Source organism: Meles meles, chromosome 9 (genome assembly GCF_922984935.1).
Source record: "Meles meles chromosome 9, mMelMel3.1 paternal haplotype, whole genome shotgun sequence".
In the NCBI taxonomy this organism is placed as follows: Eukaryota; Metazoa; Chordata; class Mammalia; order Carnivora; family Mustelidae; genus Meles; species Meles meles.
Genome location: NC_060074.1, coordinates 69,432,697 through 69,450,374, shown reverse-complemented (window position 1 = coordinate 69,450,374; position 17,678 = coordinate 69,432,697). Strand labels below are relative to the sequence as shown.

Genomic DNA, 17,678 nt, shown 5'->3' with positions numbered 1-17,678 from the left:
ATGTTAACATAAAAATGTGTGAGAAGTCACATGATTTTTCAAAACTACTTTAAGGAGTATACGAACAAAAAAAAAGGAAAGAGAGGAAAGGTGGGAGAAAGAAAAAGAAAGAAAGAGAGGAAAGGGAGGGAAGGAAAGAGAGAGGGAGAGAGAGAAAAAACAAAATTGCTACTCTAATGAAGTGAAATAAATCAGTGGCGCCAGTATTCTGTTCCCAGATCTATTGTAAAATCGGGCATTTGTTTTCATTTCTCCATTTGTCTTAATTTCCCAAGTATAAAATGGGCATGATAATAACTTTCCTTGTGGTCAAAGATGTGAGTCCAATTCTTACAAGAAAAAAAAAAAACCTAAGAAGAGTAAACCACATTGTATGCTAAGTTACATGTAAACTACTAACAACAATAAAACATGAGATAGGCAGATGAAGGATTTTAAAATTTCGTATCTTTAAATCTTCTATAATCTTTGTCCCTCATTTGGAGCCAAGAGTTCTTAACAGAATTCTAGAAGTTTATAGATACATAGATTGCCTGGATCTCAAGTACAGTTCTGATGACGAAGTAATACTAACTACAGCTTCTTCTTTAAGGAAATGAAATATATTATTTTATTCACACATTTAATGGAAAGAATGTTCAGCATTTCCCATGGACTTAGCCAGTGCTAAATCACTAGGCAGAGAAGTGATATCGCATTATATGGGAGGGTAAACTGTGGAGGGTGGGGTGTAGATATGACCAGGAGTAAAAGAGGAGATTAATGTAGTATCTTGGAATTCAGAGTCTGGAAGTGGATCTGGAAGTTCTGAAAAGAAACTGAAAGGTTACACAGTTCTTAATCTCAGTCATAACAGATGTCTTTAAGTTGCTCTCATTATTACACATTTCTGGGAGTAATTGTCCAAGCTGTGAGGACAATTACAGAGATAGAATGAGAGAAGAAAATGTCAGTCAAAATTTGGCATAAGTCAAAAATTCAGTCCAGGCTGAAAAGTGATTATCTCTGAGCTTACTTTCAGAATGAAGGAAAAAATTTTAGTTATGCAATAGAAGTAAAAGTAAAAATAGTTGAACAAAATAACTTTTGACCTCTCTTCCAACAGTAAGCTTTATCAGAAGATTACACTCCATGCCCAGGATTAAACTAAGAGAATTAGGTTATATGATTGTGATTGCTTAATGGCACCAGTCTTCTCCACAATTTGGATATAACAACTAATCCTGCCAAGAGTTGGAACGTCCTTGCTTCTGATGGGAATGCTTTGCATCCCCTCAAGGCTGGCAGTGAACGGTAGGGCAGGGAAGAATAAAAGGTTGAAAACCACCTGGACAGTGTAGTTTGAGTCTTTGGAAGTCACTAATTTTTGGCACCTCCAGCAGAGGGCAGGCAGGTGTAGGGAAAAGAGAGGAAACGCAGTTCTCCATTTCATTTACAGGCTATCCTTTGCTCAATAGTGTGGCACCATAAAGATGGCCACGCAAGCTGAAACTGAAAAGCAATCTTTTTTTCCCCCCATTTAACTTCTTTTAATGTTTCTTCACAAATGGTTAAAAATACTAAAGTACAGATAAGGAGTAATCATAATAACATTATAAATATGGAATTATAAATTTTAAACATTTTCTGGTTTAAAAAAAATAAATCTGGGGACGCCTGGGTGGCTCAGTTGGTTAAGCGGCTGCCTTCGGCTCAGGTCATGATCCCAGCGTCCTGGGATCGAGTCCCACATCAGGCTCCGTGCTCGGCAGGCAGGGAGCCTGCTTCTCTCTCTGTCTCTGCGTGTCACTCTGTCTGCCTGTCCTCGCTCTCTCTCTCTCTGACAAATAAATAAATAAAAATTAAAAAAAAAAAAATCTGGCAGTCAACGCAGCTCTGCGTGTCTCTGCATCTTCCTGATGGTGCTCGCGTTTATCCATTCTTCCAGGTCTTCCATGCCCACCTCTTCTCTCTCCCAACTGTTCCATCAAAGGTCCAGGGGGCCCACTAGGGCCACCTTACCCTCCTCCACCAAAGCCACTTCAGTCCATGCCCCAGCCACCACAGGAGCCACCTCTGTCTCCACCACAGCCACCTCTGAACACTCCACCAGGACCACCGTGGTCCATAAGGACACCTCTTCTTCCCAGCGTGCCACCAGGGTCACCTCTGTCACAGTGACACCACCACCCCCAGGGGGGTGTGGAAAGGGTGGTGGAAGGAAGCCTTTAGGCTTCAGGACCTTATACTGTTGCTTTGTGCTCTCCAGGCAAAGTTTCAGTTTCCACACCCAGGACTGGGGCACTGCCAGTCTCCAGCTAGACATTTCTTCCTCCTCCAGATGGGTTTTCTCAGGAACCCTAGGGCCCCCTTGAAGGAAAGCCACTTCTGTCTCCTCCACAGCCTCCATGTGACTATGGGGCCTTCAGAACCTCCTGGGGCCCCTGGACCTCCACAAAGTGACAGTGGCATCCCTCTGCCCTCACAGGGAGGCATACCGCCCCACATGCCATTCCTCTTCCAAAGAAGAGAAATCTTAAATTTGCTCCTTTTAAAGTCTTTCTCATCAAACCACTCCATGGCAGCTTTGGTTGTTGGTGGGTCTTCACAGGACACTGTAGCATCACCTTTGGGCTTTCCTGTTTCCTTGTGCAAGTAGATAGGGATCATGGATTGTCTGGTTCTCTTGTTATTCTTAACAACTCCATGCTGCTTAAAGAAGTCTGCCAGATTCTCTAGTCACATTGTCATATAAGCCTTGCACATAAATTGCACTGTTGTCAGAGTCTTCATGTGGACCTGCAAGTAGGCCTAGATCAAGATCTGGTCCTTCAGCCATGGGTCCACCAGGCTTATTGAAGCCACCTCACTCTCCAGTGGCTATTCCACTGCATCCTCCACCCCGCCCACCTCTGCTCATGCCTCCACCAATAAAATTCTCTTCCCTTGCCCTATTATCAGGGCAACTCATGCTCTGGTTCTCTCCTGATCCGGAAAATCCTCCAGACTCCTGACCATAAACACCATGCTACTGGGGTAGTCCTGTCAGAATGAACTCTGATACCCGTAATTGCTGCTCTACTGTCTATATTGACTTGGAACCTAGATGTAAGATTCAGTTTTGGTGGTGGGGGAGAGGGCCGAGGGGCAGTAGCTAGTGGGCAGCTGCTGCCCATGGCTGCTTTGTTGCCATAGGAACTCTGTTGTCCATTGTGCTCGGCTGCCCATTGGTGTTCACTGAGAGTAACTGTTCTGATCATAAGTAGTGAGCCAGCTATGTAGAGGAATAGCTGGTAGGAGGATAAGACGGTAGTGCCGTGACTGGCTGCATGCGTCGCTCCCAGGTACCTGGGGACAACTGTAGTTACTCTGTCCATATCCTAAGTGGGACTTGTTGTAAACCCCTGTGCTAGTTTGAGGTTGACTAGTCTCAGCAGGTTCGTTACCATCCTGTGGTTTTGCAGGTGCAGTGGCTGCCGGCTGCTGCCCATAGGCTGGGTAAGAAGGCTGAGGGCCATATGCAGACTGAGCTGCATAGGATGCCTGGGTGGTAGTGATCACAGCAGTGATGGTATCATAAGCTCCAGTTCTGTGCCCCTGGACAGACTGACTATATACCTTGGAGTAGTATAACCAGCGGGAGTAGGTCCATAAAAAGTTGCAAGGTGGTCTGTCTGTAGGTTGCTGTGGACTGTGCCTGGGTATAGTTGACATCAGTGGGCTGTCCACAGATTCCATAACTTTGCTGCCTGCTTACCAGGGGATTCTGTGCCTATCCTTGAGTGGCCTGGCAGTGTATGCACTGTAGCCGGCTGGGCTGCAGCTTGGCTGTAGGTACTGTAATCCATGGATGCCTTTTTTCCCCCTTCCTTCTCATTCTCTCAACATCCATTTCCCTCTGGCTTTCCCTGTAGGTGCTACACTCTGCAAAGCAATCTTAAAGCTGGTGGGAAAATTATGATTGTTCCATGACCTTTAAAACTTTTGTCAAAACATTAAAACTCTTACTGTTATTTATAAACATAAGGGGAAATGAAATAATAGTAACATTAGTATCTATATAGCCCATTATAATTTAAAACATTAGAAACATTGAGTTGAACATTTTTGTTATCAAGAGTACTTTGAACAGTGCTTGCCTTAGTGTTGTAGAACTTACAGTAGGAAACAAGCATCTTTTCTGTGTCTTGGCTAATTCATAAATTTAAAACAGTTTCTAATATGTTATCCTTTGCACTTTCAATGTCAGTATCTTCGAGAGTTCCTTAAATAGCAGCTCTTAGGGACTCACGTGCTCTGGAAGCATATATCACACACTGTTTCAACAAATAGTCTTGCCTTAGGTACCAAACCAATAACCCCAGAAAAATGTGAGTTCACAAAACTCCACCAATCCCTCCCCAGACCCTATTAACTTCTAAACCACCCCATGACTAACTTCTCTGCAACTGACCTTGTGCAACCCAAGGACAAAAGCCCTTAAGGAACTCATTTGACTGAATTCATTTGGACAATTGCCACCTGCCCAATGAGTTTCTATCAAACTCCGCTTAAAAAATTTTTAATCAAAATATATTATTCGTTTTCTATCAAGAAATGCTTTTGTAGGGACTTTGATGTGCAAATATGGATAGAAACTTCAGAAGAAATGGTTGGCAGACCAGAAAATGGTTGTGTCTGGGGGCAGAATTTGGGGGTTGAGGGAGGATGGAACAAATGACTGATCATTTTTATTAAAAGCCATAACTTTTTAAACTACGTGCATCTATTACATTGTTATAAATAAAAATTAAAGGGGCACCAGGGTGGCTCAGTAGGTTAAGCCTCTGCCTTCAGCTCAGGCCATGATCCCAGGGTCCTGGGATTGAGCTCAGCATCAGGCTCTCTGTTCAGCAGGAAGCCTGCTTCCCCCTCTCTCTCTGCCTGCCTCTCTGACTCCTTGTGATCTTTCTCTGTCAAATAAATAAATACATCTTTAAAAAAATAAAAATTAAACAGGAAAATTCCTTAAAAGTACATTTATTTCCTCTGCAATAGGGCAACAATATTCAGTTAAATTTGGCAAATGTTTCTGGAGCATCTATTACATGCCCAGTGCTGTGCTGGAAAACAAACCTCACCTGCAAGCAAACAGGTCACAATAACCTGAATTTTTCCCGTAGAATCTGCATGGTCTTGTGGATTGAGAATTCAGTACATTGCTTCTAACTTTCACAATCAGAGTATTAAAATTTCAGACAGGGTCTATATTTAAAATCAGGTATCTTAGAAAAAATATGTAAGATCCCATTGTCTATTAGCAGGAATTGAGACTTATACCCAAGCGCATATTTATTCATAGCTCAAATCCACTGAGAGGCTCTGATTTTACTCAGTTGAGGTCTCCTGATAATTATTCTCTTAATAGTTAAGTTTTCCATGCCATTTATTAAGTCTTTGGTATGCTCATATCTTGCAAATTTTATTCTCTCATAGAAAATGGTACATTTATCTTGCCGTAAGAAATTGCATAATTAAATTTCTAGTCACTTAATTGCAGCAACCAGAAATGAAAGATTTGTTATTATGGCTACTATAATTCTTTATTGTTTATTGAATACCAATAAGTTCCAGGGATAAGAGACATAAACTAATGTATAATGGCTTTTGAAATATTTTTAATCTTCCTAAAATATTAAGGGATGCATTCTTTACTTAAAAGGCAAAATCTCTGGAGAAGGTTTTGCGTCAAGGCATTTTTTAACAATCTCTCCCAAAACTGTATCTCTTTTTAGCACCAGCTCCTCCTATTGCAGCAATTCTCACCCTGGTCACATATTAGAATCCCCTGGGAGCTGCTAAAAGAAAAAAAAAAAGAGTGAGACAAACAAACAAACAAAAAAAACAGCACCTAGGGCCCACGCCTAAGAAATTCTGATTTCCTGTGTCATGGGAGGACCCTGGTCACATGTGATTTCTCATACATCCAGGGAGAGGGCAAGGGTGGTGGAGAGAGGCAAACCATGAAAGAGGCTCTTAACTATAGAGAACAAGTAGAGTTTCTGGAGGGGAGGTGGGGGCGGGGTGGGTTAAATGACTGATGGGTATTAAGGAGGGCACTTGTGATGGGCACTGGGTGTTATCTGTAAGTGATGAATCACTAAACTCTACTGAAACTAATATTACACTGTATGTTAACTAACTGGAATTTAAACAAAGACTTGAAACAAAAACTATATAAATAAAAATAAATACAGTAAAGGGGGAAAATGTCCACAGATAGTTTTAATGTGCAGTCAGGTTTGAGAAGCTTCACCTAAAACCGTGGATCTCAAAGTGTGGTCCTTGGACTGGCAGCATCAGCATCACCTGGGAACTTGTTGCCTCTACAGATCCTCAGGCCTACCCCACCCCAGTGAATCCCAAATTCTGGGGGAGAAGCCTGATAAGCTGTATTTTAACAAGATCTCCAGGTGATTTTGAGGCTTGCTGAAGTTCAAACCATTAGACTTAAAAGAATATTTAAAAAGGAATTGTCAGGAGAATGACATTAAGGAATCAGGGAGAATGGAACCAGATGGGCTCTCTTCCTGGGGTGTAGGAAGCTCTGTCATAGTCTGGGTGCAAGAGCAGGACTCGCTGATGAAGATTCTTTTTATATCTTCATAAATCCGTCAGGATTCCTCATACTTTTGTGAAGTGAGTCACACTAGCAAACTAGACCCAACCTTCCTTATATATTTTTGTATGAAATGAGCCAGATTCTTTGGATAGAAAAGGAAGGAGAAGGAAAGTGATTGGAAGTCTGGTAAGCATGAAAATTTGGAGCTCTGAATGTTTGGTAGAACAAAGTGGGGGAGCACTGAGGCAGAATTTCATGTAGATGCACATAAACAGGATGAAAAACTAAGTTGGCTGGTTTTAGAAAATAATTTCATCTAGCTCTCTAAGGGAGACCCTAATGACTTTTTTCCTTATAGAAGTTACACAGTAGATGGGGAGTCCCTTGAAGCAAAAATAGGATCATTCATCTCATACCTGGGCTATACTTCAGAATGAGCAAATGCTGAAATTTTGATCATTTTATAGGACTTCCACATTGTGACATTCTGATTGTTCATGGTAAGTCCCTTTGGACAGTGTTTTAAATTATCTTTTTTATTAGCAAGTAGCAAATAGTGAGATTCCACTGCAGATTTTGTTAAAATAATAACTATTTTTGTTATTATTTTGTTATTTTTGTATTATTTTGTATTGTATTATTTTGTTATTATTTTATTATTGTTGTTATTAAAATAATAACTTTGTGGCCTACAATACAAATGATACACAGGCAGTTCAACTCCTGTTGAGTGGAGCCAGTACATTTGAAGTGGGGAAGTTTCTTCCACCATTTGGTCTCAAGACAAAGATTACCTATGTTTATTGAATGATTAAGGTGATACTAAAAAAAGAAAGAAGGTGATACTAATTGTTTTTAAATGGACCCCCCCCAATCTTGTGGAGAATCTATTTAATTGTTGTGCTTAATTAACATCTCAAAGTATCGTAGAAGACTATTTTAACTTGCAGAGACATTTGGAGTTGAGTTTGGAATCTAAAGCATCAGTGCTCAGCATATTCTAAAGATAAGCAGGGCGGTTGCTCAATCTATCATGATGAATATGTTGAATGCTGTACTCAATATAATCAAAATCTATAGGAGAAATACTCTTCTTGAAATGTCAGAGGTTGTTAAAACTGGATTTATGCAGGAAAAAATAATGGCAGGAATCAGCCAGGATAGTTTGTCAGCAAGTTTAATACTAAACAATTTAATCTTTAAGTCTTCCTGTGGTATTTCTCTGATACTGTACAGATAGGGCCAATCACAGCTCTTGGGGAACTGGTAGCAGAATTATTTGTTGGTTTAATGATTTTGGCCCAGTGGGTTTTCCCAGCTGAAGTTGACAAATGAGAGAACTAGATTTCCTTAGAGCAGATAATGAGTAGCATTGACACAAAGGCCTCTCTGTTAAGGTAATGTCATTAAAAGGATAAGTTAGGAAATATGTTCCTAAACATCTTTTATAATAACGTGCCTATAAACATCTTTTATAATAACTTGCCAATTACAGAACCATAGGATAAATGGATTTATATTAATAATTAAATGTTTAGTAAAGAAACTTAGAAAAATACTAATTGTGGTAGAAGTATAGAAATAAGTTAAAATATGTAACTTCTAAATTTTTGGTTGACTAATACAAATGTTACCATTCTTCATCTCTTTTCTACATTATATATATTTATACATTATATATAGTTTATAATACTCTAGAGTAATTTTATGCATTCGAAGATATTTAAATGTGATGAGTAAGTAGTCTTGTTGGAGGATATTGAGAAACTTCATGGAACTCTTTATGAAAGATGTTGATTGAAAGAATTATAGCAATATAAAAAATAAAACAATAAAGTTAAATTTATTCTCTGTATAGAAATTGGGGAAATGTTATAGGGAGATAAAGTGTATGAATGGGAAGAAAATAAGTCAATAGGATATTTTTAAATCCTCAGACATCAATGATCCTATCTGATCAGACTAAAGCATATTATGACTGTTAAGCACTTTCCTCAACAATCAACCTCTCAAGCTGATTGTAGAGCAACTAACCAAAATGGACCACAGCCAAAGATATTCTATAGGAATGCCTTGTATTCAGTAACCTCTTCGACCTCAGCTGCAGCAACTTCTTTCTAGAAACATTGCCAAAGGCAAGGGAAGCAAGGCCAAAAATGAACTATTGGGATTTCATCAAGATCAGCAAAGGAAACAGTGAACAAAACCAAAATACAACTGATAGAATGGGAGAAGATATTAACAAATGACATATCAAATAAAGGGCTAGTATCTAAAATCTATAAAGAACTTACCAAACTCAATACCCAAAGAACAAATAATCCAACCAAGAAATGGACAGAGGACATGAACAGACATTTCTGCAAAGAAGACATCCAAATGGCCAACAGACACATGAAAAAGTGCTCCACATCACTTGGCATCAGGGAAATACAAATCAAAACCACAGTGAGATACCACCTCACACCAGTCAGAAAGGCTAAAATTAACAAGTCAGGAAATGACAGATGTTGGCGAAGATGAGGAGAAAGGGGAACCCCCCTGCGTTGTTGGTGGGAATGCAAGCTGATGTAGCCACTCTGGAAAATAGCATGGAGATTCCTCAAAAAGTTGAAAATAGAGCTACCCTACGACCCAGCAATTGCAGTACTGGGTATTTACCCCAAAGATACAAATGTAGTGATCTGAAGGGGAATGTGCACCTGAATGTTTATAGCAGCAATGTCCACAATAGCCAAACTATGGAAAGAACCTAGATGTCCATCAACAGATGAATGGATAAAGAAGATGTGGTATATATATACAACGGAATACTATGCAGCCATCAAAAGAAACGAAATCTTGCCATTTGCAACTATGTGGATGGAACTAGAGGGTATTATGCTGAGCAAAATAAGTCAATCAGAGAGACAATTATCATATGATCTCCCTGATATGAGAAATTTGAGAGACAGGGTGGGGGGTTTAGAGTTAGGGAAGGAAAAAATGAAACAAGATGAGATCGGGAGGGAGACAAACCATAAGAGACTCTTAATCTCACAAAACAAACTGAAGGTTGCTGGGGTGGGGGGCGGTGTGGAGAGGGTGACTGAGTTGTGGACATTGGGGAAGGTATGTGATATAGTGAATGCTATGAAACATGTAAGCCTGACGATCCACAGACCTGTACCCCTAGGGCAAAAAATAAAAATAATTAATAAAAAAAAAAGAATGCCCTGTATTGACACTTTGTAAGTTGTTATGTAGAATTCTACATCACTAAATAATGAAAATTTAGAAGACGCTAAACATTTTTTGGGGAGTTTAGCAATGTATTATTATCTATTGGTACATAATGAATTACCACAAGGCTAGTGGCCTAAAACAAGACAATTTACTATGTCATAGTTTCTTGGATCAAGAGTTTAGGTACAGTTTAGCTGAGTCCTCTGTTCAGGGCCTCATAATTGTGCATTCAAGGTGTTAGCCTAGTTTGGCTCTCTTCTGGAGGCTCAACTGGGGAAGAATACAGGGCTACATATATCACTTTGAATTAGTGTTTTTATATTTTTCAGGTAAATACCCAGTAGTGTGATTACTGGATTGTAAGGTAGCTCTATTTTAAACTTTTTGAGGAAACTCCATACTGTTTTCCACAGTAGCTGCACCAGTTTGTATTCCAACCAGTAGTGCACAAGGGTTCTTATTCTTTACATCCTTGCCAATATTTGTTTCCTCTGTTTTTGATTTTAGCCATTCTGACAGGTCTGAAGTGATATCTCATTGTGGTTTTGATATGCATTTCCCTGATGATAAGTCATGTTGAGAGTCTCTTCATGTGTCTATTGGCCATGTCTTCTTTGGAGAAATGTCTGTTCAAGTCTTCTGGCCATTTTTCAATTGGATTATTTGGTTTTTTGATGTTGAGTTGGAGAATTTCTTTTTTTTTTTTTAATTATTTTTAGGGGTGCCTGTGTGGCTCAGTGGGTTAAAACCTCTGCCTTGGGCTCAAGTCATGATCCCAGGGTCCTGGGATCAAGCCCCACATCAGGCTCCCTGCTCAGCAGGGAGCCTGCTTCCTCCTCTCTCTGTCTGCCTCTCTGCCTACTTGTAATCTCTGTCTGTCAAATAAATAAAATCTTTTAAAAAATAAATAAAATAAAAGTATTTTTATTACCATATAATGTATTATTTGCATTATTATTAATGCAATTAATTATTATTAATGCATTATTATATTACATGTATCATTAATTAATGAATAATTAAATGTATTATTTGTATTATTTGGGTAGTTATACATCTCTAGGAATGAATCCATTTCTTCTAGATTATCAGATTTGTTGGCATATAGTTGTTCATAATATGTTCTTTTAATTGTCTATCCAACAAGAAGATCTAACAATTCTAAATATCTATCCCCCTAACATATGAGCAGCCAGTGTTGGTTGTGATCACTCCTCTTTCAGTCATGATTTTATTAATTTGGGTCCTTTCTCTTTTCTTTTTGATAAGTCTGGCTAATCCTTTCAAGGAACCAGCTCCTCATTTCATTGATTTGTTCTACTGTTCTTTTGATTTCTATCTCATTGATTTCTGCTCTGATCTTTATTATTTCTCTTCTCCTGCTAGGTTTAGGCTTTCTCTGCTGTTCTTTCTCCAGCTCCTTTAGGTATAGGGTAAGGTTGTGTATATGAGACTTTTCTTGTTTCTTGAGAAAAGCTTGTATTGCTATATGCTTTCCTCCCAGGACCACCTTTGCTGTGTCCCAAAGATTTTGAACAGTTGTGTTTTCATTTTCTTTTGTGTCCATGAATTTTTTAAATTCTTCTTTAATTTCCTGGTTGACCCTTTCATTCTTTAGTAGGATGTTCATTAGCCTCCATGTATTTGAGTTCTTTCCAACTTTCCTTGTGTGACTGAGTTCTAGTTTCAGAGCATTATGGTCTGAAAACATGCAGGAATGATCCCAATCTTTTGGTACCGGTTGAGACCCGATTTGTGACCCAGGATGTGATCTATTCTGGAGAATGTTCCATGTGCTCTAGAGAAGAATGTGTGTTCTTTTGTTTTGGGATGGAATGTTTTAAATATATCTGTGATGTCCATCTGGTCCAGTGTGTCATTTAAAGCCTTCATTTCTTTGTGATCTTTTGCTTAGATAATCTGTCCATTTCAGTAAGGGGGGTGTTAAAGTCCCCTACTATTATTGTATTATTTTTTATGTGTTTCTTTTTTAATTATTTGCTTCATATAACTGGCTGCTCATATGTTAGGGGGATAGATATTTAAAATTGTTAGATCTTCTTGTTGGATAGACACTCTAAGTATGATATAGTGTCCTTCCTCATTTCTTATTATAGTCTTTGGCTTAATTTATCTGATATAAATATTGCCACCCCAGCTTTCTTTTGATGTCCATTAGCATGGTAAATTGTTTTCCACCCCCTCACTTTAAATATGAAGGTGTCTTTGGGTCTAAAATGAGTTTCTTGTAGACAACATATCGATGGGTCTTATTTTTTTTTTTTTTTAATCCATTCTGTTACCCTGTGTCTTTTGATTGGGGCATTCAGCCCATTTACATTCAGGGTAACTATTGAAAGATAGGAATTTAGTGCTACTATATTGCCTGTTAGATTTTAGTTCTTCTATTTCTCCAGAAAGTTATTTTATTTCTCCAGGAAGGGATTCTCTAATATCTTCCATACTTTTTTCAAGCCCAGCTGGCACCTTGATAATTGTCATTCTGAACTCTAGTTCTGACATATTACTAATGTCCATATTGATTACATCCCTAGCTATCAGTACTGTCTCTTGTTCTTTTTTTGGTGGTGAGCTTTTCCACCTTATCATTTTATCCAGATAAGAATAGGTGAGTGAGAGAACAAAATACTAAAAGGGAAGCAAGGACCCCAGAAAAATATACACTAACCAAATCAGAAGAGACCTGAAACCAGGAGAAGAAAAGGGGGAAAAAGGAAAAAAAAAAAAATATATATATATATATATATATATTAGACTGGTAAATAGAATAGAGCCACACACTTGATTTTGGGTGTATTTTGGTCTGTTAGAAGAAAAAACCTCCCAAATTTATACATGGAAAATCATATATATATATATAAACACACTCACACACAAATAAGGGTGAACACAATGAAGGGATGGAATCTGACTGTAAAGATGAAAATTCAAAAAGATTCTAAAAAAGGAATTGATAAGAAATTGGTTGAAAAAAAGAAAAAAAAAAGAGGACAGAATGTGATCAGGCTGGAGACTAGAACAAAGCCATGTGGTAGATTTAGGGTACATTTTGATCTATTAGAAGAAAGTGTATCCCAAAATTTTAAAGAAAAAAAAAAACCTATATGTATACCAAAAAAGAGGTTAAATTCAGTGAAGGGATAAAATATAACAATGAAAATTTAAAAAGATTTTTTTAAAGGTATTGATGAGATAAAATAGTTAAAAAAACGTTAAATTAGGAAAGAGGAAAAAATTAATTAATGTAATAGGAAAAAATGAAATTGAAAAAAATTAAATTAGAAAGACTAAAGAATCATGGGGGAAAAGCCATGAATTGCTTTCCCCTTGCTCTAGGGTTCAACAGTTCTCACTGATTAGTGAACTCGGTCTTGGATGGATGTTCTTGGGATCTTCTGGGGGAGGGGAATTTTGCAGTGATTCTCAATAGCCTTTGCCCAAGGCAGAATTTTACCACCCTTGCCAGGGGCCAGACTAAGTAATCTGCTCAGGTTCACTTTTGGGAGCTTTTGTTCCCTGAACACTTTCTGTACAGTTTCGGATGATGGGAATGAAAATGGTGCCCTCCCAATCTCCAGCTCCGTAGAGGCTGAGAACTTGGGGCCCCACTCCTTAGTGTGCCCTCAGAGAAAAGCAGTCAGTCCCTCCCGCCTCCCTGGTCTCTGGCTGCACTCCAAGCTCACCCAGCCTGTGACCAAGCATTTCTGACTCTGGCACACGGCCCTGTTTGGAGTCTCCAAACCCAGCAGATTCCTGGATCCTGCACCACCCCTCCCGGAGGAGGAAGGAAGGCGTCTCTCTGGATCTGCCATTTGTGGGGTCTCTGCTCAAAGAGCAGTGGTTCAATTGTGCCTTAGATCACAGTTTAAGGTAACCCCATTCTGAAAGCTCCCTCCTTGGCTCTGTCTCTGTAGTTGATTTTCCCACTCGAAACCTGGGAGCTCTGCCACACTCAGACACCCCTGATCTTTCTGTGACCCCATGGGACCTGAGACCACACTGTCCCCATGAGGGCTCAACCCTGCTTAGCCTCTGGAGCAATGTCCCTTAGTGGAGCTGACTTCTTAAAGTTCTGATTTTGTGCTCCACTGCTCCACTGCTTGCTGGGAGCCAGCCCTTCCTCCTGCAGTCTATTTTCCCATCACTTCAGATTCACTTCTCTGCACATCCTACTTTAAGTGGCCAATTTTTTGTTCCTAGAATTGCTGCTCTTCTCCTCTTCTATCTCCTGTTGAGTTTGTAGGTGTTCAGGATGGTTTGATAACTATCTAGTTGAACTCCTGGGACCTGATGTCATTTCTGTCTGCTACTCCTCCACCATCTTGCTTCTCCCTGAGTTGTAGAATTTCTTTATATATTTTGTATACTATCCCTTTATCACATATGTCATTTGCAAATTTCTTCCCCCATTCAGTAAGTTGTTTTTTAATTTTGCTGATTGTTTCTTTTGGTGTGCAGAAGTTTTGTTTTTTGGTTTTTGGTTTTTGTTTTATGTAGTTCCAATAGTTTATTTTGCTTATGTTTCCCTTGCCTCAAGAGACATTTCTAGAAAAATGTTGCTATGACTGATGTCTCTCTTTCTAGGATTTTGATGCCTGTGCTCTCTTCTAGTATTTTTATGGTTTCAGGTCTCACATTTAGGTCCTAAATCCACTTTGAGTTTATTTTTCTGTATGGTGTAAGAAAGTAGTACAGTTGCATTCTTTCACATGTAGCTGTGTGGTTTTAAAAAAAAAAACTATTTGTTGAAGAGACTGTTGTGTGCACTTAAATGAAGAGAAAACAGGGCTTGGAACGTAGTAGGCCCTCAGTACATAACAATCAACTCCGTTGTCCCCTCTCTTTCCCTTATAGTGTGATAGAGTATTTATTTTATTTCCTATCTTTCCATTCTTTTTTTTTTTTTAAGTTCCTCGAAGAAACAGGATCTTAATGGCATCTGTAAAAAAAATAAATGAACTCAGGATGCTAAATTCCTCAATTTTTGAGGGGTCTCTTCTAGTCTTACATCTTTGGGAATATTGCCTTAGATTAGCGAAGGATACTTACTTAAAGGAAGTACAGAATACAATTTTCTTAAATCGGTGCTGTGGATCAGGAACATCATTTTACTCTGGAAACTGGGGAATTTATTTCCTATAATTGAGGGTATAGAGAGTTAAGGAAGGACCATGAGCAGCTGGCTAGATCTTTCTGCCCTCCCTTGTCTCCTGCTCTCATATCTCCCTGCTGTGGTCAACCCCAGAGATGCAACAGACCCCTCACTCTAAGTTGGTTCCAGTGATGAAGTGTGAGAAGTGTGAAGTGTGAGAAGTGAGAAGTGTCATCTTAGTGATGACACACATGCACCAAGAGGATATGAAAAAGTTTATATCTCACGTGATAAGTCTTTCCAAGGAGAGCAGGGCAACCTCCCAAGCAACAATGAAATGGCTTGAGATCAAGGAGGGGAGAATGGTTTTGGCTTTTACTGTGGTTAGTGGGCCCCTGAAAACAGAGTTCAAATTTCATTGACAGCAGCCATAACTTATAGTTCAGTGTTCCCCTACATTCACCTCCTATGGGAATAAGAACCTTCAACCTTGCAGAGTCTGGAATTGTGGGGATGAAAAGTATATAATGCTACGATGGGTCATTAAGAATATGTGATATGGTGAGTACTGTGAAGTGTGTAAGACTGATGATTCACAAACCTGTACCCCAGGGCAAATAATACATTAATATGTTAATAAAAATATGTTTTTAAAAAAAGAATGATGGTTAAGTGGGTCTACTTTTGCTTTTGCTCTTCATTCCCAGGCACACGTATTTTTTTTTCCTTTTAAGGACACAGTGAAATATAATTCCCTGACTTAAAAAAGCCCCATCTTACCAATTACGTTGGACCACTCCTGGTAGCACCTGTGTTAGTTTGGGTTCTTAACATAGCAGATGCTAAAATGGGATTAGATATGTAAAAGGATTAATGTGGAGGACACCTGTTAAGGATAAAAGAGGAGAGCACAGAAGAAAGCAGAGAGCATCTTTAGACCATGATGCAGGTCTGACACATACGAAAGGAAGAAAGATGGACAGAAAGAGTCTTAGCCCTCAGTGCACTGCTCTAGTGCCCCTTCCTAGTCATTCATGGACTAAGTATAGCCTGGCAAAACTGTGGTCTTGGCATGAACGTGGTGTAGAATCCAAAGCTGTGGCAGCTGGAGGCAGCAGTCAACTGTGCTTCCTACAGTATGTGGTTAAAGGGCGATTAGAGCAGTGCACCTCCATGGCTACCACAGACAATGGGATGTATTTTCGGGGTCAGGATTTGGGGTACTGAAACTACATCATACAAGCCTTCAATAGTTAAATTTAAATATCTAGCACCTAACACAAGTAGAAATCCAATAAATTTTGTTTGAGATGAATTTCTCAGGAGCATAGGATATATATTAAAGATACTATAAATGTGAATGCGAAGCTGAGGAATTTGAACTTGATTTCCGTCTTTGGAGGCAATGAAGAGTTTTTAAGCAGCAGTATGATGCTGTAAGTAGCCATGCATATCTTGCTGTTCAGCATCAAATGAGATGGTATGGGGTTTTATAGGTAAATTTATAGAAATAGTCACCAAAGTAATTACGATCCCAAAGTACTGATTTATCATCAACAACAAGTACATATTGAGTGTATGTATCAGGTTCTGTGCTAAGTGCCAATTTGGTTCACTTACAATGATCAAAACTATCATGCAATGCTAAACGCTTAGGTTTTATTAACATAGTATCTTACTGTTTAACTTAGCAGCATTCCAGTGAGGGAAATATTATGGTTCTCAATTTACAAATGAGGAAATTGGGGTTTTGAATATGTAAATAACTTACTCAAGTTGAGCCTTTGCTCAAAAGACATCATTCATTCATTCATTCATTCAGCAAAATGTTTTTTGTGTATGTACAGAGCTGGTGATGGAGGCAGAAATCAGACCATATAGGGCCCAGAAGGCCAGCCTCAGGATTTTAACCCAGGAGTGAGAGAAGCAGGGAAGTGATATGATAAGATTTGTTTTTAAAAGCCCCACTGCCTCCAGTGTCGTCAATGAACAGAAGGAACACTGGGCAGGGTGGGAAATATCTGTTTTGAACTGATCAGCCAGGAGATTTTGAAAGAAGTCAGGTGAGAGGGCAGCATATTTGTTGAAGAGGAATAGAAAAACCTGAGAGGTATTTAATATTTAAGAGACCAAATTTTTCAGCAATTAGTTACAGGATTGGTTACGGGATGAGGGAGATGGGGGTATTAAAATTAATTAACGGATTCTGGCAAGAGCAACTGAATAGGGGCGCCTGGGTGGCTCAGTGGGTTAAGCCTCTGCTTTCGGCTCAGGTCATGATCTCAGGGTCCTGGGATCGAGCCCCACATGGGGCTCTCTGCTCAGCAAGGAGCCTGCTTCCCCCTCTCTCTCTACTTGCCTCTCTATCTACTTGTGATCTCTCTCTATATACCAAATAAATAAAATCTTTAAAAAAAAAAAGAGCAACTGAATAGAATATGATGTCACTTGCTGAGATCAAGGGCACAGATGAAGGACTAGAGGTGGAAGAGAAGATTGGATTCAGTTAACCCCTTAATCCCAGCTTGATTAAAGTCACTGGGGTATTGATCCCAAGGCTACTCAAGATGATGGACTCATCTCCAGCTCAGCTTACTGGTCTCAGAAATACCTACCAAATTTTCATCTTCTCCAAAATGCATCTAAAACATAGAACAAATTATCACCGTTGCTCAAAAAGTATTTTTTATCTCCCTCTTTTCTTTCACAGAACAGAATCCAAAAATTTCCCAGCCTACCACTGTTGTTTCCATAGTGTTC

General features: G+C 39.1%; 1 pseudogene; it reads right to left on the bottom strand.

The window, feature by feature from the left end:
- Nucleotides 1-2,793: 2,793 nt before the first annotated feature.
- LOC123950423 lies at nt 2,794-7,079 on the bottom strand (annotated as a pseudogene).
- Between the last annotated feature and the right edge of the window lie 10,599 nt (nt 7,080-17,678).